The 24,869-nt window shown below is 41.6% G+C and overlaps 1 protein-coding gene and 1 non-coding gene across 6 annotated transcripts in view; both read right to left on the minus strand.

The window, feature by feature from the left end:
* The window catches only part of PBX1 (PBX homeobox 1), a 348,477-nt gene that overhangs the window by 43,917 nt on the left and 279,691 nt on the right, over positions 1-24,869 (minus strand). The window lies entirely within an intron of this gene.
* LOC125130210 (U6 spliceosomal RNA) lies at positions 6,197-6,300 on the minus strand. Its single transcript, XR_007135705.1, has one exon. It is a non-coding gene; the product is annotated as a U6 spliceosomal RNA (small nuclear RNA).

Here is a 24,869-nt window from a genome sequence, read left to right on the forward strand (position 1 = left end):
GGTCACAGGGGTTGACAATATCTTAGCCTCCCCTCTTAACCAAGAACACATGTATACTTCTGGTTCCATTTTAGGCGGATTGAGAATAGTGCTCATGTTTATTCCGCCCATCATCTATCTTTTCTGATGATAAAAGTAAGATATGATTATAATATTTGCAAATACATTATTTGCAATTAAATATGCACTATAACATCAGAAAATAGAATCGCAAAAAACAAAAAGTACAAAAGCCATAATCCTACTGCCCAGAGAGAATTTCCCTTAGCATTTTTTTTTGTCTTTTGTCTTTTTTGTTGTTGTTGTTGTTGTTGTTGTTGTTGTTGTTGCTATTTCTTGGGCCGCTCCCACGGCATATGGAGGTTCCCAGGCTAGGGGTTGAATCGGAGCTGTAGCCACCGGCCCACGCCAGAGCCACAGCAAAGGGGGATCCCAGCCGCGTCTGCAACCTACACCACAGCTCACGGCAACGCCGGATCGTTAACCCACTGAGCAAGGGCAGGGATCGAACCCGCAACCTCGTGGTTCCTAGTCGGATTCGTTAACCACTGCACCACGACGGGAACTCCCTCCCTTAGCATTTTGATATTTGTCCTAATACTTTTGCTTGTTTGTTTCATTTTTTAGGGCTGCATCTGCAACATATAGACGTTCCCAGGGTAGGGGTTGAATCAGAGCTGCAGATGCCGGCCTACACCACAGCCACAGCAACATGGGATCTGAGACGCGTCTAAAACCTACACCGCAGCTCACAGCAACGCCAGATCCTTAACCCACTGAATGAGGCCAGAGACTGAAACTGCATCCTCATGGATACTAGTAGAGTTCTTAACCTGCTGAACCAGAATGGGAACTCCCATGTCCCAATAATTTTTAACATGCGTATGTTTTTTTAGACAGGTAGATAAATAAACTAAACAGAATGAAAGGTGTGCGTTTGTGTGTATATATGTGTATGTTAACAGATAGATAGGTAGGTAAATAAATTAATTAACTAAATAGACCGAAAGGTGTGTGTGTGTTTGGTGAGTGGCATGGGATTTTAGGAAACTTGACAGGAGCTCCGTAAGTACAACTGTCATAAAGCAGACAGTAAGCTTGTCCTGTATCTTGGGGTCGCCCTGGTAGGAGGCAGCGGGTGAGGATGCTCTATAGCAGCCAGTATCCATGTTTTTGCACAGGGCACAGAGGCGTGTTGTTATGGTCCTCACAAATCACCACTAGCACTATGATGGAGCCTCGGTATAACTCCATGAAAAGAACAATCAGTGGTGCCCCCAATGAAGCATTAGTAAAGAAAAGGAGCTCGGTGGCCTGTCATTAGCAAGGCATAGTATGTTGACCAGAAGGTTTTAGGAGACTTCTTTTCGAGTTGCGTCTGAGCCAAAATAACTCAAACGGTAGACATTTAATCTCTTTCCTGCGAAAGTTCTGTTTTCTCAGACCAGTGCGCAGGATGCCAGAGGGAACAGAGAGCTCACAGATGGTGGAGGCAGGAATTAGTTCAAGCTGATATCAAAACCAGCATTTTAATTATGCTCATTGGCCTGGTGAAGAAGAATATAGGAAACCTTATTAAACATAAAGGAATAAAACAAATCTCTTGAACCATCTTTTTTTTTTCACTCCTGCTCCATCCACAAACACACCCACAGATAAGCACACACTCTTCAGACAGGGTGACCGAAGGTCCCGTTTGCCCAGGACTCAGGGATTTGATGGAATATGGGACTTTCAGTTCCTGGTCACCCTACCCCACACTATCTCAGCTATGACCCTCTACTTCTTGCCAAATTCAGAATACTGTAGCCTTTGGGTTTCAAGTTAGATGAAGATGAATTCTTTTTCGAATGAGTGAGTTGGACACTGGGAAACAGTGGATTCTTTTCTCTGAAGGGGCTTTATTTTTATTTTTGTCTTTTAAGTTCCCCACCTGTGGCAAATGGAAGTTCCCAGGTCGAATCAGAGCTACAGCTGCTGGCCTACATCACAGCCACAGCAACACGGGATCTGAGCCGCATCTGCAACCTATACCACAGCTCACGGCAGTGCCGGATCCCCGACCCACTGAGCAAGGCCGGAGATAGAACCTGCACCCTCATGAATACTAGTCGGATTCGTTTGCGCTGTGCCACACAGGATCTCCCTGGATGGGCTTGATACCATAGTAGACTGTCTGCTGCTGTTGCTATTAAGACCTCCACAAGATCAGAAACTAGCAAGCAAACCCAGCCGAGGCAGGTTTCCCTAAGTCACTGTGGCTGCTTCAGCTGTATCGTTACAGCTTTAATGTAAGGCGTTCAGAGGCTGCACCGTCTTGGGAAACAGCTGACCTGGCTTACTGCCACATTAACCCCGGGGAGCAATTCCTTCCCTCTCCCTCCACTGTGGGTGAATATTAAGTAGGAAACTCTACCTTCGTGCATTTATTTATCTCTGGGCACAGTGAGAGTCATTAACACCCATGTGGGGGTGGCAGGAATAACACTTCTGTTTTAATTTTTCTCCTGCACCCCACCTTCCTCCTTCACTCTCTGATGCAAACTAGCCTTTAGAATGGATACATGCATTTTGTGAAATGCTGACGTCTGAAACCACCCTGAAGGGTGGACAGGGGTGGGAATCTGCAAAGCCAAATGATGATCTTTTTATCTCAAAGCATCTATCACCGGAGAAAAGTTCATATTAAACCCAGTTCTTCAGGTTAATTGTGTAGCCTATGGCCCAGGCAGCAAGACCTGATATAACATTTAATCCCACCAGAGGAAGCCTAGGCCAGCAGCAGCCTCAACCTGGAACCTCTTGGCAGAGAAAGCTAACAGAATATAAAATTAGGACAAAATGCAGTAGATTTCCTAGTTAAGAAAAATCTGGACTTCTAAAACACAAATCCAAGGTAATTGGGAAGAAAAGTTTTCAGGAACAAAAATAACTATTTACTCTCTATCTCACCCTAATGAATTTAGTATATAATTTGATGGACTCCAAATTCTGCCAGAACCCCATCAGATGGATTAGGCAAAGCACGCTTGTCGGAGGAAGTGGAGGGAACTAGCTATGGACCTGGGGATGGAGTGATGGCGGATCCCCAAACCCACATGGTTCCTCCTGATACAACACAAAAGCAGAGAACTGCAGTGGAAGCCTTGACTTCCTTCTTCTCTGCCATCCTCCTTGAGCCAGAACGGGGGCCACCTGCCTCTCCCTTGCTGTTGGTGGAACCAGTATCGTTTTAGCCCAGAGCAGCAGCTGCTGGGCTGAGAACTGCTGGTCCCATCCTCCTCTCTTTCCCGCTCTTCCTCTACGCTTACCTTAGCAGCACACGGTTGATGCAGAGAATTCATCACCTGATGTGACAGCCCAAGCGAGCCTGGCACTAAGAAACTCTCATTTGCAACCCAGAAATACGCTGAGGTGCCACAAACCGGCTGATGTCAGCAGCAAGTCCCGGCTCGATCTGCATATGGGCCAGATGCCATTACCAGAAATGCCTTCGGTGTGGGTGAGAAAGTGGACGTGCTCCAGGCCCTCAATCACCCAGGCCCTGGTGGGGCCAGCCAGGGAGAAAAACACAGAAGCATGGATGCATCCTGTCTCCTTCTCTGTGCACACATGCACACACACACCCCTGCACATATAAGCGCACACAGCTACCATGTATCAGGGAGCTCATAGTAGAGTCCCGCCCTAGACCCAACACTGTTCCATCAGGCTAGAACTGTTTTTCTGATATGCCTATACTTTCCCCAAGATTATACCTGTGAGCACTTACCAAGAGATGCTCTGGGATGAAAAGATCCTATGGGAAAGCCTCCCCTATGGACAAAGGATTCAAAATTTCCCTGGGAAATTTTACAATGGTAAACAGACCCATGCCTATTCTGGCACCCCTCCAGTCCTATCTCCAGCTGTCACCAGCATCATCTTTCAAAAATGTAGCTCTGATCTTGTCACCTCCCTGTTTCAACCTTCAATGGCTTTCTGCTGGCCTTGAGGTGAGGTGGGTGAGGTGCAATGTCCTTATCAGGTCTACCATGTCCTTGACCTTGCTGAGCCTCCAACTCAATGCTCCTGTTTAATACTTCCCATCAGGGCACTTAGAAATTCCTGTAACAGAGCTGCCGTGTCATGCCTGTTTCTTGCCCCCTGAACACTTTGCCCCACTCATCCATTTACATGTCACTCACACCTTGGCTGTTTTCAAGATTGAGTTTAAGTATCCTTGCACCTGTATCTGCCCCCGGCAACTCTTCTTCCTCCTACAAGGCCCCAAATCTTCCCTCTGCATGTACCTCTATCACGGCACCTGTTTCGCCATATTGCATTTGTTTTTTACCTGTTTGTCTCACTTACTGGACCATGAGAACGGGGCTGTGGAACTTTGATTCCAAAGTGCCCCACCACAGTCCTGGACAGAGCACAGATTTCAATAAATATCTCTTGCAGGAACAGAAGAAGAAAATAAACATTTAGTAACTGAATGTTACTGTTTGGTAATATTACAGTTACATTTGGTACTGTAACATCCATCCTCCTCCATCGTGGGTGTGGACAGATAATAAGGTATCAGGTCCTTGACCACCACAGTGCAGTCTGACTACCTGTAAAGAGCTGTGTATGCCTAGAAAATACTCAAGAGACAGAGCAGAGGTAGTGCTAGGTTTCAGGGTAACTTTTACATCTAAGAAGTGAGCTTATCTCTTATTGAGTAGGCATCAAGGAGATCTGGTACTTCATAGCTTATCCCAAACCAATAACCATAATTGATTAATACTTACATGGTTCTGTTTTCTTTTTAGTTAAAGCAGTTGAAAAAAAACATGGGATCCTGCCCTTTGCATCTCTATCTCAACAAGGAATGTTTCCCACAGGGCACAAGGGGCAGGAAGTTATCCCATCCTGTATCTAGAACAGGTTCCTAGTCACCACCTCAAGCATCCTGGGAATCAGAAAAATGTACAGAACAGATATGGTCCTTAAGTGGCCTACAGGGTTTCTGCCCATCTTTACTCTCTCCAGGACTGAGACCCACATGCAGATTCACCTTCTACCATAGGACTTAGGAATGGAGTTGCCAGATATAATACAACATACTCAGCTAAATTTAAACTTTAAATAAACAACATTTTTATTTTAGTGCAAGTAGGTCCCATGCAGTATTTATATTTGCTAAACCTGGGCAACCCTATCTGGGAAGAACATGTACTCTCTCAGCCCCCCAAATTTTGTTCTAGCCTAGTAACTATAGGTAACTCAGAATCAATTTTGCTGCTTTTTTTGTGCTTTGACCTTTTGTGCCTGTATCTTCCTATAGGGAATGTCTTCTCTGTGGCTGAGAGCATCTCTGCCAAGCTCATAGCTAGCTTCTGCTTAGTTTCCTGCTATTTACCACAGTTCATTTAAGACTGAGGTGGTGACTTGCTCTTGTAATTGAATTCCTGCTTTGGTATCTCAGCCCACCAACTATACCATCGACCATTACATTTCCCAGAAGCCAGTCAGTCCTCTGCCTGGATTAGCCCATGTCACTGACACTAGGATTCCTGATTCCAAGGTCCCTTGCCTGTTGGGGGTATCTGCTCTAATACCACTAGGTCAGTCCGTGGTGACCTTACATCCAAGTCACACCACCATACCCTTTGCTAGTCTGGTCCCTATTAGTGTCTTGAGTCCTGAGATTTTTTTCTGTGAAGGTCTGTAGGCTAAGAAAGATCAACTAGCAGTACAATCAGCCATTCCTAGTAGAGAACAGATACCCTGGTAGAGAGCAGACTTTAGCAGTTCAAGCTGCTGTGAGGAAATAATAGATTTCCCACTGCCAAAGTGAGATTCCATCTTACTCCATAGAGAAGTCAAGTGAGAGGTCTTTTTTCCTTTTTCTGTCTCCCTCCTCTGGGCTCTAGGAATCCATGTCTTTTTGTGATGGTCCAGCTTGAGAGCTACCTCCTTGCTACAAGTTGCTTCACCCACTTCTCTAAATTCCAGTACTGCTGACCTTCTGACCATTCATGTTGACATTTAACCACATGAAGCTCTTATTTATTTATTTTTTTCTTGTCTTCTCCGGAATCTGCATCTCTTTCCACTTGATAAGGTTTAATAAGCACTAACATTACTTCCTTTCTGGGGTCCCGCTTTCTGTGCCTCATTTTCTTTTCTTTTTTAAATAAGTTTATTTTATTGAAATATAGTTGGTAAAAATATGAAATACTTCATGGATTTGCATGTTATCCTTGCTCAGGGGCCATGCTAATCTCAGTAGTGTTCCAATTTTAGTGTGTGTGCTCTCAAAGCGAGCACTTTACTTAAATCCATGTGAGCATTCACTGTGTTCCTTTCATACTTAAGTTCTAGAAACGTATATTCAGTCCCTATGCCATGCTACAGTGGTCAATACAACACATTAAAAAAAAAAATCTGGTGTCTACTCTCATGAAGTTTGCTCTCTTGTGAAAAACAGACACTCAAAACATCATCAAAACAACAAAGAGAGATTCCAGACGGTGTTAAGTGCTATGAGAGAGAACAGCAGGGACCTCATGGAGGTTGGAGGGCTTCTGGAAAGTCAGCCTAAAAGTGTACAGAAAATAGACAACTAAAGAGCTGGGGTAAAGAGCCCTCTAGGCAGAAGGAGAAACCTGTCCAAAGGCTCTGAGGTAATAAAGGCCAGAAAGGATGGAGCATAGGAGCAGAGTGGCAAACGCAGCAAGGTGGGCCTGAAGCACAGGATGGCCTGATCACACCAAGGCTTGCAGGCCACGTGGAGAGCTTTGATTTTCATCATCAGGGAAATGATAACTCATTCAACCAGGAGCCATGAGAAGACACAGATCATGTCTGATAAAGCAGCTGCTCAGTTAAGTGCCTGAGTTGAACGAAGAGGGAAATGAATACTTTGAGGCTTCCTTTGGTGCCTGTCCCTGAGACTGTAAGGCCATCTGGCTGCTGGTGCCCATGCTAACTTCTGAGTTAGGCAGGACTCATAATAGTAGTTCTCTTACTTGGGTTGATGAATATATAATAGTATATAAATCCAGTACGAACTCCTATTCTTACTTTTCGGGCCAGGAAGCTAGGACTCAGAAACTAAAATTGGCCCAACTTAGTCCCTACTATATGCCACTGCTTCTGGACATGTCAAGTTTCAAAAGCTTGGGGTGTATGAAGTGTAGAGCATGGCTGCTACTGATCTCAGGGCTGAAGGCAGATGATTCATGCTCTTATATTCATCTTCTGGAATCTTTGTGCTGTTTCTTAAGGTGCTAGAACCATAAGTCTTTCAGGGGATTCTAACACTTTCTACCCCTAAGCCTCAATCCACTTTTACCAAACTTGGTTTTGGACAAGATAAACTATTCCTCTGGGGTTTTAATGGCTATGTGTGGTGCCATCTTGGTAGTTAATATAGTTTAAGTTCCACTGGCAATGCAAGGCAAAGCCCAGGGCTGAGACCTGTAGGGTAAGACGGTAAACCGGATCCATGATGGTAAACCGGATCCATGTTCTTTTGGTATAAATACAAGCACTCTAATTACAAGCCACTATCTCCAACCTTATCTGCAATGCACTCCAACTGCTGTTCAAAAGGCTCTTAGTCAAAATCCAACTGCAAGGTGGCCACTCCATCATAATGCGCCATCCTGCCAGCACCTAGTGCCACATGACCGAAGTGCACATATAGGTCAACTCCAAGATCAAGATCTACTTTGGCACTGTCTTAGCGTCATCCTTTTCTAATGTACCCATTGTGAAAACCCAGAATTACTACCGCCACGTAAGGCACTTGCAACTCAGAGGATGCCTTTGGTTGAACCTTTCAGAACTTGCCCAGGATATGAGGTAGTGCGCATTTCCAGGTTTTAGAGGTGGGTGGCTTTCTGATTTCTGTTCCAAGTGCAAAGAGAACAGTTACATATGTTTCCATGTCCTGCAGACTTATGAGGTCCTTAGGCTAAATGTTCATACAGGAAGTTAAAAACTTGTTTTATTTAACTTTTCAGAGACAAAGAAAAATAAGCTCAGCTTGCTTTAGCTAAATAGAGGTGTCTTAGTGCCGAAAACTATTTATAACTGAATAAACATCCTCTACACCCAGACTTGCAAAACTAAAACACACACACTTACATCCACAGAGTGTATGAAAACACACAATTTCCATATACTTTATCATATTGACATAGAGCTAATACCTGTTCAGAAAATACCAGAGTACCCTAAACATGTGCATACACACACAGAGATGCTGGAAAAGAGGACCTGTTTAAGACAACAGATAATTATATTTACACATATAGTCAAATCTAAAAAACTCAAGAAAAGGATAATCTTTTTAAAACTCTCAGTATGAATTATCTGATTGGCTGATTCTCTACAGCCCCAGATTCTTCATTTTATTTTCCTAACCTCTGATTTTTGCCTTGGCTTTGTTGAAAGGCTGTTATCCGCTCAGGGCACACACAGGGATTGGATACACACCTTAATGACGGACAGTGGCTAGCTACGGAACACGCACAGAACTCGTGCCGTAAACCTTGAGGCTATTTGCCATCACACAGGAAGCTAAAGCCTCTTACACTTTTCTGACCATCCAAGAGACAGCAATTACCCCAGATTATCAGACCAACAATGACATGCCGCGTAAAGAGAGACATCGAGCCAACTTTACATCCCAAAGACTGGCATATTCAAGTACACTCAGGACATTAATAGCAATTTACGTGCCATCACTGAGACAAAGCCACAAAGGCTCCGTTGGCAGCCTCTTATTTTGCAGCCTATTATTTGTGGGAGTTACAGGCTATAATCACAACAGAAACTTTCAAAACCCTTATCTTCCGTGACGCACCAAATCTATTTCAGAGCCATAATTGCTATGTCACCGGAGAGTTTGCTGCTTAATGCACTCAAATGGCATTTAGTGTTTGCAGGGTCATTACAGCTAACAGAAGGGTGGGGGGAGACATAGTGGGGAGTTGTGGGAGAAAGGCAGACAGAGAATGTTGAGGGGAATGTACTAGAAGGGGGTACTAGGCTCCACTGAGCCTTATTTAGTGGGTGATGCTATTGCTTGAGAATTCTACTTACCTACAAAGTGAGAGCAGGTAAGCGGAAACTATGTCCTCAAGAGTTCTGAATGATTCTGACGGCCCCTAGATATCTTCAGTGGGTGCTGGGGATAGCACCCTCTTTTATTCTGAGATCTCATCCAAATATAAGAGTGGGTTGTGTTTTTAAATTAAATTATTTTTTTTCCTTTTAGATTGTCCCAGCAGTCTGTGCAGTGGACATCTCCAAGCTGTGCTGTGGGCTCAGGAGTCTGACTTGGCTTCTCTGTGTGTGCGCTGCTAGAGAATGAGAAGGGTCGAGGGAATGATGATAGGGAGATGCCAAAACTCAATCACCTAGAAGAATGCGCTACCTTTCAAATGGTCAGAGAAGATGCAAGGAGACAGAGAGAGCCTCCAAGATATGAGAAAACATCCACTCACTCCAAAGACCATTTTCTAGACCTAAGTTTAGCTAAGGTCATAAGAAAGCTTTTAAATTATATGTAGCTTTAGTTCTTGGACCTAGCTATAAACTAGTCAACGACTTATTTAGCAACTTACTTAGCAACAAAACTTAGGGGAAGACTAGACATAGGGTAAATCTTCAAGGGAAGTTTGAACTTACCAATGTGTCTCTGGGTTCTTTTAGACAACTCACAACTCTTGGGTTCTATTTTATTTATTTATGTATTTTGCTTTTTTTTTTTTTTTTTTTTTTTTTTTTTTTTTTTTTTTAAGGGCTGCACCTGAAGCACATGGAAGTTCCCAGGCTAGGGGTTGAATTAGAGCTACAGTGCCGGCCTACACCACACCCACAGCAATGCCAGATCTGAGCCTTGTCTGCGACCTAGACTACAGCTCATGGCGATGCTGCATCCCCGACCCACTGAGCAAGGCCAGGGATCGAACCTGCATCCTCATGGATACTAGTCAGATTAGTTTCCACTTTGCCATAATGGCAATTCACAAACTTCGTGTTCTATTTTACAGTCCTGGGTTCTTTTCATAAACTAGAAATATAGAAAACATCAAGCCAATTCAGATTGCAGGGTTAATTTTTTAAAAGGTCACCAACAGTTTCACATATAGGTCTGCCTTTAGTTTTCCTAGGCTAACAATCCAGGTTTCTCCTAAAAACTTTCCACAGAAACAGACAGACTGAGACCTGGGGCCTTATTCCTCATGAGCCCTCCTCCACTGAGAAATAGAATTTTCTTTATTTTCCAAATATTGGCCATGCAAGAAATGGAATAATACCCTTCTTGTGTAAGAGTTCTTAGAAATCAATGGGAAGAACATGAGCATTTCAAGAATACATATAAAAGACTAACAACCAGATGAAAAATGCTTAATCTCATTAGTAAATCAAAGAGATACAAATTAAATTTAAATAAAAGAGATAGTATTTTATAATGTGACAATTAACAAAGACTGAAAAACTGCTAAGACATTGTTATTGAGGGTGTGAGGAAACGGGAATGATCGAAAATGCTGGCGGGAATCATTAATTAATAGAAGTTTCCAGGAGAAAACTTTACAATACATTACAGAGGCCTTAGATTTATTCATATCCTTTGATCCAGCAATTCCATTTCTAGGAATTTATTCAAGGAAATAACACAAAATATGCACTGAATTTTTGGTCCTGAGATGTTTACCACAGTGTTATTAATAATAGTAAATTAAAAAAGAAAGAAAACAGCTAAATGTTCCACAGTAGAGACTGATTAAATAAATTATGGATTTTCCTGGTAACAAGCTCCTATGCAGTTATTAAACTTACGTTTGAGAAGAATGTTTAATGATATGGAAAATATTCATAGTATATTTTTAGTAAAATAAGTAGGTTACAAAATGATATGCTCACTATGATCCTAACTTTTCTACACTCATGCAAAACATACTTACAAAATGCTAGGAGGCTGCAGAGTAAAAAGTTAGTGGTAATTTTCTTCTATGTGATTTTCCTGGATTCTCCAAACTTTCTATAATAATTATTCATTTGTAATCAGGAAAGAAGTAAATGTAAAATTTAAACAAAGCATACGACGAAAGGTCCACATTTAATTTAGATCTTTGTCTTTTGTATTTGAAAGGTCTTGGCCAACCTCAAGAGCTCATGGCAAAAAGGCCAATGCAATTAGTAACCAAATACACACCTGAGAAAAAAAGATGGAAGTGAAAGGACCTAAAACAGAGTTAGCAGGTGATTTTGTAACACTCTTCAAAATATAATTGCCTGTGAAGAGTATTAATCAGTTTTTCCTATTCCACAAAAAAAAAGGTCAAAGGAAAGAAGCTAATAAACACAGTCATCAACTTAGACAAGACAGAAGAAACACCTGATCTCCTTTTCATTTTCCTTGCCCTAAAGCCCGACACAATAACTGGTTAATAAAAATTCCAAGAAAATGCCTGCTAATTGAATGAATGAATGAATGAATGAATAAATGATAATAAATTCGAGGTCAAGCCCAAATTCTGAGGGACAACATCTGCTCCTGAAAAAAAGTATGAGGAAGAGAAGAAACAGTAACAGGCATCTGGTTTCTGAATGCACCCATAAGAGTTCTGGCGTGAATTAGTCAAGATTACAGGGTACAAGGCATACACACAAGTTGGAAGGAAAAATGGGTACCAGGATGTGATAAGCAAAAAGAAAAAGAAGGAAAAAAAAAGCCATTCTCTTATGGGAGCGAGTTTGGATAACAGAAACACAAAAATGTGTGGGGGTTCCAGGAAGGCAGAAAACCCTGCCAGAAACTGGTTGCTGGTTTAAAAAAAAAAAAAAAGGAAACCAAAAAAGAGAAAAACCTCTTCACAACCAACAGGTTCAAGAAGGCTCACGTCCAAAAGCATTCATTAAGCACCTAGGGTGTACCAAATCTGAATTGAAGGCTGAGATATAAAACTAGGATCCTCCAAAACCTAAAGTCAGCAGAAGGAAGGAAATCATAAAGATCAGAGAGGAAATCAATAAAGATTAAAAAAAAAAAAACAACAACAATAGAAAAAAATCAATGAAACCAAGAGTTGGTTCTTTGAAAGGTAAACAAAATTGACAAACCTCTGGCCAGACTCACCAAGAAGAGAGAAAAAAACCCAAGTAAACAAAGTAAGAAATGAAAAAGGAGAAATCACAACAGATACTGCAGAAATACGAAAAACCATATGAGAATACTGTGAACTTATGCCAACAAACGTGACAACCTAGAAGAAGTGGACAACTTTCTAGAGACTTACAGCCCAACAAAGCTCAATGGAGAAGAACTAGATCAATGAAGAGACCAATCCCTAAAACGAGGATCCTCCTCTTTCGAAACCTAGGGCTGAGAGGAAGTAGAGGAAAGAACTGGAGAAGAACTCCCATTCCGAGCCCAGCACACTAAGTACTATGCAGATGCAGTGTGGAGGAACTAGGAGAAGATAACCCTGATCTAAATCCTGTAAAATGGGTAGGATTATGAGATGTTTTCCCACTGCCACCGGTTCTGGGCTGTGGAGGCTACTGCTTGAGACTTTCAATCACTAGCAATTGTCTCCGGGAAAGGCCAAGCTTATTAGGGCAAGAACCAACATTTATAGTGCCAGGCACTTCTAGAACATGTGATCTAGAGAAGAAGTATCTGGGCAGGTTCGTTGCAATTCTCAACACCAAAAATTATCACACTAGATAGGGGGTGAAAATTGACAGCTGTAGGTCTAATTTTCTACCCTTTAGATTTTGTTGTTGTTCTGATGTCTGGTTTTACTCCTCTCTCAATTTTTTTTGTTTATGTTTTTAGAATGTCTTACTTATTTTAATAAACTTGAATTAAATAAGTTAATGCATATAAAGTGCCTAACACATGGGAAGTAGTCGATAAATGTTAGTTTTTAATACAATTATTAAATGTCATTTTAGCCTGTTAATTTTCTCCTCATTGTTTTTTAATTGTTCTTTAATCTACTGCTTTATACCACTTCCTTATTTTATTACTACTTGAGCTGCTTTATAATCTCTGTAAGTATGTTCTTAGCGGATGCTATTTATTTTAACCACTCATTCTAGCTTATTTTATGTTTTTATTTTTCTCTTTACTACTTGTGTATCTTAATCGCTTTGAACCTTCATTTTGCCATTTCACATGCAATTTCATCCTCTCCTCCTGCCATTTTTATCCTTCCATTGCTTTGTAGTTCATTAGTATATTCTTTCTTCCTAATTCCCTTTTTCTTATTTCCTGGCTCTTTTAAATTTAATATTTGTCATTATGTTTAAAAATAAGTTTTTAATTATTTAAAAAATAATTTCTAGTTTTATTCATCTTATCCTTGTAACTTGTTGCACTTATTCTTCTAACCCATTCTTTAAAATTTTTATTTAATTATGAAAAATGCCAAGTGTTAAGTGTTAGCAAAAACACTTTGGTGGAAGTCTTCGCCCAGTGGAGTGAGGTGGCTCCTTCTTAGCTTTTCTGCTGGTCTAGGGAAAACTGTTACTTCTACAGTTAACGCCCTAGTGTCATCAATGCTGTTCTTCCATCCTCTAAAACCAGCACTTAACATGTGCAACCTATTAACAGGCAAAATTTTCCTCTTTTTCTATTTCACTGTCCCCAGATTTAAGAAAGAAAAAAACACAAAAACCTTTATTGATATCTCACACCTAGATTCCTGGAGCAGTCTTGCCAACTATTTTAATGAGCCATTCAATCAAGAGACACTTGATTTAAAATCTCTCTTCTTTCTCATGTCCCTGGCTAAGATGGCTAACCAAGTATGACACGATAGTGGTGGAGAGTAAGCTTTACCTGGGTAAGGACTTTGTATATAATTTTTAGATTTAATTTTAATAAAAGAACCAACCAATCTTAAGCCTTCTATATGCTACCCTGTAAGTATATATAACAGAATAGTCACAGCAGAATTCTTGTAGTTCTTGTCCATATCAGCCAGGTTCCAGAGTATTATGACCAGTAAATATAATGGATTCTTACTCTAATGTTCTTGCCACCTCCCTTCATTTAGCATAAAGATTAGAGGTTCAAGGATCCATCTGGATAAAGGGAAAGAATAGAAGCTTTGGAGTTAAGACTGCCTTGGGTCCACACCCTGGCTCTATCACAGAATGGCTATTAGTTAGGCAGCAAACTACTTAACCTCTCTGAGTCTCTGTTTTCTTATCCACAAAATGGGGATGAGAAGGTTTCTAAAGATATGGGTCTGTATTATGGCATGCATACTAACTATTATGAGTTAGTATTCTTAGTATGGTGATTGGTGGAGACTCAAGTTACTCCCAGAACTGCAAGCACGTAGTTAGTTGTGCTGTTGTTTTTTGACCTCTCTAAAAAGGCACAGAGCCCTCAATGGTTATGCTGGGTCTCTCTAGAACTCCTGAGCTCTGGTGATGGGAACCAGAAACTTCCCTTGTCAGAACTTCATCCTCTTACAAAGTCGCCTCTCAGTCTACAGGTCGGCTGAGGCTGGGCTTTCACACGCCCAGGATAGATCGCTTCCCTGAGCAGAAATAAAGTACAAATTTCAGACAGGTTTGTGACTTGGAAACAGCTGAGGTTTGTAGAAGTTTGGGGGAGATCTCCAAAAATGAATTAGACTTCACGCTAAAGGAGGCTCGAGGAAATAGGGGGAGACATGGTAAAAGATAAAAGAAGAGAGATGGAGTATCTTCCAAGTAAGGAAATCATACAATAATTTAATTTCCAAATATCATTAGTTTCTATTTGCATATACTTCAAAAGTTCCTAGTATGGAAAAGGGATACGAAAGTTCCTTTAAAAGCAGGCACATCAAGTCAGAACCTAAGGCAAATGTAGAATAAACCATCTTAGTCAATTTTAAATAGCGTTTTTAGCAGGGATTGGCTATAAGAGGGAGTGAAGGGGTGAGAAGCAGCTGGGGTGGGAGAGGGAGGGGATCATCTAACAGGTTGGAAAAGAACAGACTATTTCACGGATAACTTGGTACCCTGTCCTTCTTCCTTTCCCCTCCTTTTTGTCTGTTTTTGTAAACTGTGAGAAAGGGGTAGACACAAGAAAGTAAAGGGTAGTACATTTACATGCAAGTATATTACACCTGTCAAAACAGAGAATGCACACGTATGGTTTGTACGTTTAATTGTGTAAAATTTTACCTCAGAAGAGAATAAATATTGAACAAATATTTATTTGTTCAATAAATATTGAACAAACAAATATTGAACTCTAGTTAATGATCTGCATACTGGTCATATTCCTTTAGCTGAAAGTGCAATGTTGTCTACAATTTACTTTGAAATGCATCAAAAAAATGAGATGGACTGCAAGATACCTAGAAGGATGCAGATATGGATAGACGGATAGAGGATACAAGCCAGAAGAACAAAATATTAATGGCAGAATCCAGGTACATTTCACCGAAAATTCTTCTAAATTTTCCATATTTTTGAAAACTTCAAAATAAAATGTTGGGAAAATTGTAAAAGGTAGTACCGTTAATGAAAAGATAGCAGCATAATTCCTTCTCTCAGGTAAGTCCTAGGCAGCACTGAAAGGCTTTAGACCAGAGTTTCTCAAACTCAAGGTGTATCAGAGTCACCAGAGGATCTGGTTAAAAATCTGAGTCTGACTTGGGAGTTCCCTTCGTGGCTCAGGAGTTAACGAACCAGACTAGGATCCATGAGGATTTGAGTTTGATCCCTGGCCTTGCTCAATGGGTTAAGGATCTGGTGTTCCATGAGCTGTGGCATAGGTCGCAGATGCAGCTTGGATCCTGTGTTGCTGTGTCTGTGGTGTAGGCTGGCAGCTGTAGCTCTGATTAGACCCCTAGCCTGGGAACTTCCATATGCTGCAGGTGTGGCCCTAAAAAGCAAAAACAAAAACAAAACAAAACAAAAAAATCTGAGTCTGGGTGGGGCAGAGATTCTGCCTTGGTCTCAAGCTTCCTTCTAAGGCCAAAGATGCTGACCTGTAGGGAGGAAGGAACATCTAAGCAGAGCTGCCAGAGAGGGCTTTGGTCACCTGGGGATCTGAACAGAGGGGACCCCTCTAAGACCCAGGAGTTTTGAGGCATAAAGAAAGGTTTCAATTCAGATGAGGTTAAAGCCATGTCTGGCTTAGGCTTGAAACATTATTAGGTTAGATGAATCAGTGGTGGACAGTGTTGGAAATTACTGCAAATAGAAATCTAATAAATGTAGGTATTTATACTTTAAATCCTCCTCCAACTTATTTCATTGTTTAGTGTGCATTATTATGCTAATCTGAGTTAACTTCTTGCACATGGTAAATTTTTAATAGAGTTCTATTTATATGAGGAGAGGCTTATTTAAGCAGCCTGTCTTTCTGTGCTCTTTCTGTCCACTATTTTCACAGCGTCATAGCTCTAACACTACCACAGTGACTACTGAACAACTGGCAGGGCATCTAGAACTGTAATGTCCAATATGGCAGCCACTAGCCACATGTGGCTATTTCAATTTAAATTAACTCAAATTAGATACAATTAAAAATGCATTTTCTCTTTTTAAAGATTTTTTTCTATTATAGTTGATTTACAACGTTCTATCAATTTCTGCTGTACAGCAAAGTGACCCAGGCACGTGTGTGTGTGTGTGCGCGTGTGTGTGTGTGTGTGTATACATATATATATATAATTGTTTTTCTCATATTATCCTCCAGCATGCTCCATCACAAGTGACTAGATACAGTTCCCTCTGCTATACAGTAGGATCTCATTGCTTATCCAATCCCAATGCAATAGTTTGTATCTACTAACCCCAAATCTTTCTTAGTCACATTAGCCACGTTTCAAGTACTCAATAGCCACGTGTGGGTAACAGATAACCTATAGGACAGCACTGACATAGAACATTTCCACCAGTGTAAGAAATTTCTTTTTAGTTCCAGAACAGCTTTTCAGTTCCAGGTATAGTCATTCTGCAAATCTACAAAAGAATGGCAGATGTCAAGCCATGCTATTAAGCACCTCATATTTTCAGTTGATAGGAATATTATGTAAATACCTCCTCTACAAGCCATTCACCAAATTCTCTAAAAATAATATCACATTGACTATATATAGGTAGTGTAGTCTTTCCCTTTCAGTGAAGCAGGCAACTGGACCAGGTAACTTTCAGTCCTTCCAACTTTCTTTGACTTTACAGAGTTCAAGAACCATGTCCTATTGATATTCACACTGCTGGTGCTGGATATCAGAAAGTTCTTAAGAAACTTGTTGAATAAAGTAGTTATTCATTTATTTTTACTTATCTGGTTAGTTGTTCCAGACTCAACATTTCTTCTGCCTTATGTCTCTGTCAAATTGGAGAATATTTTGGGATCTAAATACTAAGTAAAAAAGACATGCGAAAAGAATATCCCCAAATTCAATTAGAGCCAGGAATAAGTAGAGATTTTTAAAGCGTACCAAGTTTAAAAATAACAATTGGATTTTCTTAAAAATAAGTCTAATATTTTATCTGAAAATAAGCTTATCTAAGAATATGGAACTCCTTCCAAGAAGGCAAGAAGAGGGCCATCTTCTCAAATCAATGCTAACTTAACTTTCCCCACAACTAAATTCAGCCAGTATAATCCACTTAATACTTACTGAGGTCTAAAGGGGCCATGCCACCCTCAGGAGCCACCACAAACACCAACTGCCTTTTTGAGATTGTGATTTTTGTTTTCTTTATAGAGCTGAAGGCAAGAACAACTTGAGTCTGGAATAAATGGCCAGACCCTAACCCAAGGACAGCATGGCTGGAGGGACACATGTGGGCCCAAATGGACATCAACTCCAATAAAAACAGCATGGCATCACTGTCATGTCACAAATGGGAATCTTTCCAAACTCACAAATTTCCCTGTTGCTTATAGCTTTGAAGTATTTCCTCTCCTCCTGTATTTCCTTGGGAATGGAAAAACATCATGTTTATAAGTAGAGCATGATACTGCAAGAGGTCTTTGACATCCTCTAGCTCAAGTATCACTTTCAGAGTTCAGGAAAGAAGTCGCACCAAGGGTCAGTGACTAGTCCACAGTCACACAGGCCAAGAGTGGCAGGAGTGAATAAACTATAAACACACACTATAAACGTGATAATATTCAGAGTGACTGTATCACTGGGTTTGAGATCAACAAAATCCTTTGTGACTACTTCTAAAAAGAGATGAGGAGTCTCAATAAAAGGATACTTCCTTTATTGTTAAGTCCATGATATGGCTTTTATTTTGTGGGGAACAGGGTCGATATCTCAAACGATTGCTCTGTGGTCTTGAACACCTCTCTTCCGTTATAGTACTTAATTTCAAATTCCCTTCTAAGCTAGAGCTGATTGGCCCTCTTGTTCCAGTACTTCAACAATGGAAACCTAATCTCAGATAAAGTGTTGAATGAGACAAAGTTAAAATACGTCTTGATTGGCATCACGTTTTCTCCAACTTGACCTAGATATTATGATGCATAGTCTCATTCGCCAAAGTCAAAAATGCTATTAATGACATATTTATTGAATAAATGGATGAATGAACGAATGAATGAATGCATAAATACACAAACATGCGGTTGAATGATTTGGCTTCATTCATCTTCTGTACCTGAAGGCTTTAGCCTGGCAGTGGGGGAAAAACTATGGACAGCATATGAAATTATAATATTGGGATTTAAAAAATTTTTTAATTTTTTGCTTCTTTATTGTGGGCTCACGTGGAATGCTTTTCTGGCTTCAAATGCTCAGTTGAGATGGTATTAAGGCTTAAAGGCCTCATCATGTAAGAAACTAAAGGGATTTAACTCTGGTTCCCTTTGGCTCTGTCTTAAGAGAAAGCTGGGCTCCAAGTTTCTGGAAGGCAGGGGTCCATCCACTCTATACCGCTGGCTTCACACCTGCAGAGATTGGTTCACTGTCTTCAGGCCTTTCCTCACTTCCACCACCCCCCCAGGCTGGGGCTGTTCACTGGTCCCTGGATTAGCTCCAGAAGGTACCCAAAGCCAACTAACCGGGAGCACATGCGGATATGTTTTAATATCTTCAAAATCCACATTCAGCGTGGTAGAAGAATTAAAACTTTGTATAATTAAAGTGAGTTTTTAAAGATCTACATATGACTTTAATTATCACCCTCACTTCCCAGACCAACAGTTGCACATGTGACCACATCTTATTAACATACACTTTAAATGGAAGACAGCCTCTCAGAAGTAGTTAAGAAAAAAGGAAAATGATGGCATGTGGCCAAGTGTTACCAAGTAACCTTTGTGATATCCACATGCCTGAAATGTGTCCACTTAAATAGTTTGCTATTTTTGTCCTAATGATTTATATCTTGTTTATTTTCTTACTAAATGTCCTTCTGTCCCTTTGTCTAACAAAAACAAAAATAAACACAGGTATGTGATGGTTTACAAAGATCAAAGCCTCATCTCTCTTGTCTCACTACTATAATTATCGCAAAGCAAAATCAATGAGCTTTTTCTGTCATAAACTGACATTAATGGCACTTTGCCTTTATAGGGAGAACACTAATGCCTTATTTCCATTTTCAAGAAAACTCTTGAATAGGAAAAATATTATAGGCGTATCTATCAACATTTAAGATGTGGCCAAACTGAACTCACTCCCTTAATTCACATTTTAAAATAATTAAAAATAAATTACTTCAGCCGAAAGAACAATGCTTTCTGCCACCACACATCTCTGAGGATTCAGAGAGAAGTTCATGTAATGCAAGCTCTCCCTCCTTCCCTCCAGATACAACTGGAGGGGGAGGTGATGAAGTAGAAAGGATGGCGCAGACTAGCTTGAATGAAAGAGTTTTCTAGAGAGGAGCCCACAGTGAAGCCTGTGAGTAAACAGGAAGAACTGAGGATCATCCTTGTAGGACTCCAGAACTACTGAGCTGAAAGGACCTTAGTGCTTGTGTACTGGGTAAATTTGACAGATGAAACAATGATACAGAGGTGAAGAGAGTCACCAAAAGAAAAGTCACCAGAAGGATCAGAGCTTCCTGACTTCGAGTTGTTGCTACCTTTCCCCTCTTTGTTCCCGCAGGTTCTGCCCCCATGTCTAGAAGAGACAGCAGTGAGCACCCCATTAGAAGTGATGTTCTCTTGCAATGTGGATGGCTACCCCACAAAGAGGATTTTTTTGTTTTTGTTTTTTTCCTTTTTTTGGCTGCACCCACAGCATATGGAAGTTCCCCAGCTAGGGGTCAAATTGGAGCTGCAGCTGCAGGCCTATGCCACAGCCACAGCAATGCGGGATCAAAGCCTCATATGTGACCTATAGCTTGTGGCAATGCCAGATCCTTAACCCAATGAGCAAGACCAGGGATGGAATCCACATCCTCATGGATAGTAGTCAGGTTCTTAACCCACTGAGCCACAATGGGATCTCCTGTCCATCAATAGGTTTTTAAGGGGATTCTTTTAGGAAAGAAGGCTTTAAAGAATTCAAAGGGATAATTCACTTGATACTATCACCACTAACTACATCTATTTAATGCTGATATGAATCTTATTCTCAGAGAATCTGCACCGGTCAAAATGTTTAGAAACTTTTTCCAAAAAGAAAGACTTAAGAAACTCTTTGAAAGATAAAGACAGGCTATTTATAGATTAGGAAGACATTAAAAATAAAAATCATTACCAGATATTTGATAGCTGTTGTATAAGATATGGCTATTTTTTTTAATTCAGCGGTAGCTTGTCTTCTCTTACCTGATTTATTCAATCAACAAACATTAGTTTTGAGAAACTAATGTATGTATTTTAGGACTGAATAAATTCTCACATATTTGGGAGTGAAAGACACAAAGACTGATTAAGCGGGTCTGGGCACATACGTGCAGTGCAGAATAGTGTGTGTGTAATCAAATGGAGAGAAGAGGGGAAGGAGGGCTGAGAAGAAGGAGGGAGACAGCAAGGAGGAGCTAGAAGTGGGAGAGTCAGCGTGACTTTAAGAGTGGGGTGTGATGGGGAAGCTGGGATGGGAAAGGTGGTGCAGGAAGAAAGGCTATTTACATAGACGTACACATGAGTGAATGTAGGGGAAGGTGAGTAGACAGGTAAAGGTGAGCTGACCACACTGCTTGGCATCCAAAGGTTATTGGATGATAGAAGGAGGTGGAAGGATGGGGCCAGAGTGTGGAAGACTCTGAATGCCAGACTCAGGGACTGAACTTGCTTAGGTGGGCAGTAGAGAGGTGCTTTTGACTTTTGGACAAGGAATGACACAATTCAGGGGATGTGTGACAGGCGAAAGGAGACACTACAGGCAGTAATAGTCACTAGGAAACAATCACAATAGCCTAGCTAATGAACTATTTCTAGAAGGCGGATGGTGGCATGGGAAGGGAAAGGAAAGAGTGGATGTGAGAGTTAAGCAATCTCTAAGTCTGTCGGATTGACAGAGGAGGGAAATAATCCCCCTCCATTACTTATTTATTTTATTGTATTGTATTTTAATTTATTTTATTTTTTTGCTCTTTTGGGCCACACCCAAGGCATATGGAGGTTCCCAGGCTAGGGGGTCTAATCAGAGCTACAGCTGCAGGCCTACCCCACAGACAGAGCAACGCAGGATCCGAGCCGCATCTTCGACCTACACCACAGGTTAGAGCAATGCCAGATCCTTAACCCACTGAGCGAGCCTAGGGGTTGAACCTGCAACCTCATGGTTCCTAGTCAGATTTGTTTCCACTGCGCCACAACAGGACCTCTCCCTGCCTCTCCCAATTACTTAGAGCCACTCTAAACACAGTAAGCATTGCCCAGTGTCATTTGAGGAAACAAAGTACTTAAGGAGGGATAACCGAATGCTCACGGTGGCTAAGGAAGGGGTCATAGGCCTTGCATAACTCTATATCCTTTTCAAAAGCATTATCTTTCCATCTGAAGAGAAAAAAGTGACAACTGTGTCCTAAGCTAGCCTCACTAGGAACTATCTATGGAGAAAACCGCTCGCACGCGAGGAGAAAAAAGGTCAAGTTAGAAAGTCATCACTTAGAACACTTCATCCTGCAATCACGTGGAACAACTTATGCTTTGCCAAGCCCTTTCCTACCTCTTTTCCCATTTTCCCTATACCACCCCTGGAGGTATTAAGGGTGGGAATTACTGGTGCCCTTTTAAAAGACCAGTGTGTGACGCCTGCCACAAGCAGGACCAGTCTCCCAGCTCCCATCACACGGCTCTAACCACCACACCTTGCAACCCTCTCGCTCCACAGGCTTTTGTTCAAGGCAAAGGGTCTGAACTTTTCAGGCTTTAAAATAGAGGCTGGTGGGCTATGAAGCTGTGGGTGCTGTGAAAATCCAGTGAGGGGAGTAAAGGCTGCCCAGAAATTGTCCCCCACCGAATGAAACACAATCCAGAGCCCAGCTGGGAATTCCATTGCTGCCTTGGGTTTCAGAATTGTTTATTTTTACTCCTTGGCTCCAATCTTTCATTCCTGTCCCTGTCACTTCTCGTCTCCCTCCTTTGCTCTCTCTCTTCTCCTAGCAGCCAGAGCCCCTCTCTCTCTGCACATGCACACGGCTCAGCATCGAGTGCCACTCGCTAAAAATATATCTCGCAAGCTCTGTCTCCTGCAGGTGGCAAAACCGAAAATTGATACGCCTAGAACAGACCATATCGTGAGCAGCCTTTGATTCATTTACCCTGCCTATTAAAGACCCAGAAATAAAATAAACACAGTGTACCGGGGGTGGGAGGTGGAGGATTAATGTAAAATGAGAGACTCTTTCAAGTGGCATTTTCCAGCTCACTTTTTGTGGTGGGCTTATGTAATGAGATATAATTGTCTGCACATGTTTGGTTACACTATTTCAGAAATGATTCCCAGCCCACCAGATGACGTCATAGGGGCCAACGTCGACCACCTCCCCTCCCCCCACCACCACCCCAGAGTCTGAGTGCCACTCTCTCCTGTGCTACCCAATTAGGAAAGAAAAGATGCCAAAGAGCAGAACCGTCAGCCCAGTCGTGTAGACTTTCTTCAGTTCTCTTTCGGAGTGTGCCCACATCCTCATCTCCACACACTCGTGCTTTCCTCATGTTCCTCTCTTCCACTTACATACAGAACAAAGCTTTTTTTTTTTTTTTTTCCTGGAAAGATCTATCTTCCAGCTCTAAAAGATTCAGGCACTGCATAAACACCTATGTGCTTGAAATCCCCTCCTACAAACACAGACCAACTTCGTTCACGTGGAGTCCATTTTTGAGAACATAATTCTCCACCACAGTATCTTGGATTTTTCTAAGCAGGCGTCTGGCAAGTCAGCCATTAATACAGGAATGATAATTAGTATAAGCACAAGAAGAGGGAAAAAAAATCCCTCTGCTCTGGAAATTCTTTCTAAAAAAGTGGTACAGTTGCCCAGAGCATGATTAACAGGGTCAGCTTTGACCTCCCTTCCTCCCTCGCTCGCTCCCAGAATGGACCTTGATAAATATTATATGAACTTAGAGGATATTCTGCCTGAGGAAGGTAGAAAAGAAAGAAATCCTCACTGGAAGGGGCCTTAAAAGTCACCAACACACTCCCTCCCTTCAACAATATCCTTACCAAGTAGTTAGCCAACCATGTCTGAACACTCCAATGACGGGGGATTCTTAGCTTCCAGAGGCAGTGGATCTCTTCTTTGGACAATTCTTTTTCATTTTTTAAATTTCTGTTTGTTTTTTTTAGGGTCACACCTGTGGCACATGGAAGTTTCCAGGCTAGGGGCTGAATCGGAGATGTAGCCATGGGCCTACGCCACAGCCACAGCGACTTGGGATCCGAGCCACATCTGCGAGCTACACCACAGCTCACGGCAATGCCGTGCCGGATCGTTAACCCACTGAGCAAGGCCAGGGATCGAACCCACGTCCTCATGGATACTAGCTGGATTCATTTCCGCTGTGGCACAACAGGAACTCCCTCTTTGGACAATTCTAAGAAAGACTCTTCAAATATTCAGGTGAAATCTGTTTCTCCAAATCTTCTACTCAGTGATCTATCCTATACCCTACCCTCTACAGATCCTGCACCATGAATCCAATCTCTCTCACAGATGACAGCATGTCTCATACCATTACTTACCAGCCAAACCTCGTCTTTAATAGGCTAGGAATTCCTAATTCTTCCAACCACTCCTCATCTGATGAAACAGCTGGTATTATTTTCTTGCTTCCTTCCAGTCTGGCCATCCTCACGTATGGTCCCATCATTGCAGAGTTGAAGACACTATCACCCGCTTTATCGCAGATACTAAACCTCATCCTTATAGGCTAGGGTTCTATTAATACACTATGCCTACCTTTCCTTCCTCCCATCCCCAGTCTATTTCAATCCTAACCACAGAAGCAATGAGGAAATTCTCACCATCACCCAGTTACAGTTTTCTTTGAGAGTTCTGAGCCAACAGTTCTACTGGAGCATCTTATGACCTCTAAAAGCCCAGGAAACCACCCCTGATCTAAAGAACAGCCTCCTTTTCCAGGCTGCCCTCTTGTCCCAGCTTGCTGTCACCGCTGCTGAGATAGCGGACGATTGATCTGAGAAATCAAGTTGGATTGCTGTCCCAAATCTACACTCGGTTCTCCTTGTGTCTGTCTGATCGATTTCACTCTGTGCGACATAGCTTGTCGCTATGAATTTTCATGCTAGTCAGGAGCCGCCAGCACACCCAAGAACAAGTAGAAGATGGTCTGCACCCCTCCTCATTCCTTCAACATACCCAGCCGCTGTGTTAATTTTTTTTAATCATCCTTAGACTGGAGAAAGGTTTATTTATTTTTGAAAGACCACAGACCTGCATGCAATGGATTTGGGCTACTGGTTTTCCTCCCCGGG

The sequence above is a fragment of the Phacochoerus africanus genome, chromosome 6 (genome assembly GCF_016906955.1).
Source record: "Phacochoerus africanus isolate WHEZ1 chromosome 6, ROS_Pafr_v1, whole genome shotgun sequence".
Classification (NCBI taxonomy): domain Eukaryota; kingdom Metazoa; phylum Chordata; class Mammalia; order Artiodactyla; family Suidae; genus Phacochoerus; species Phacochoerus africanus.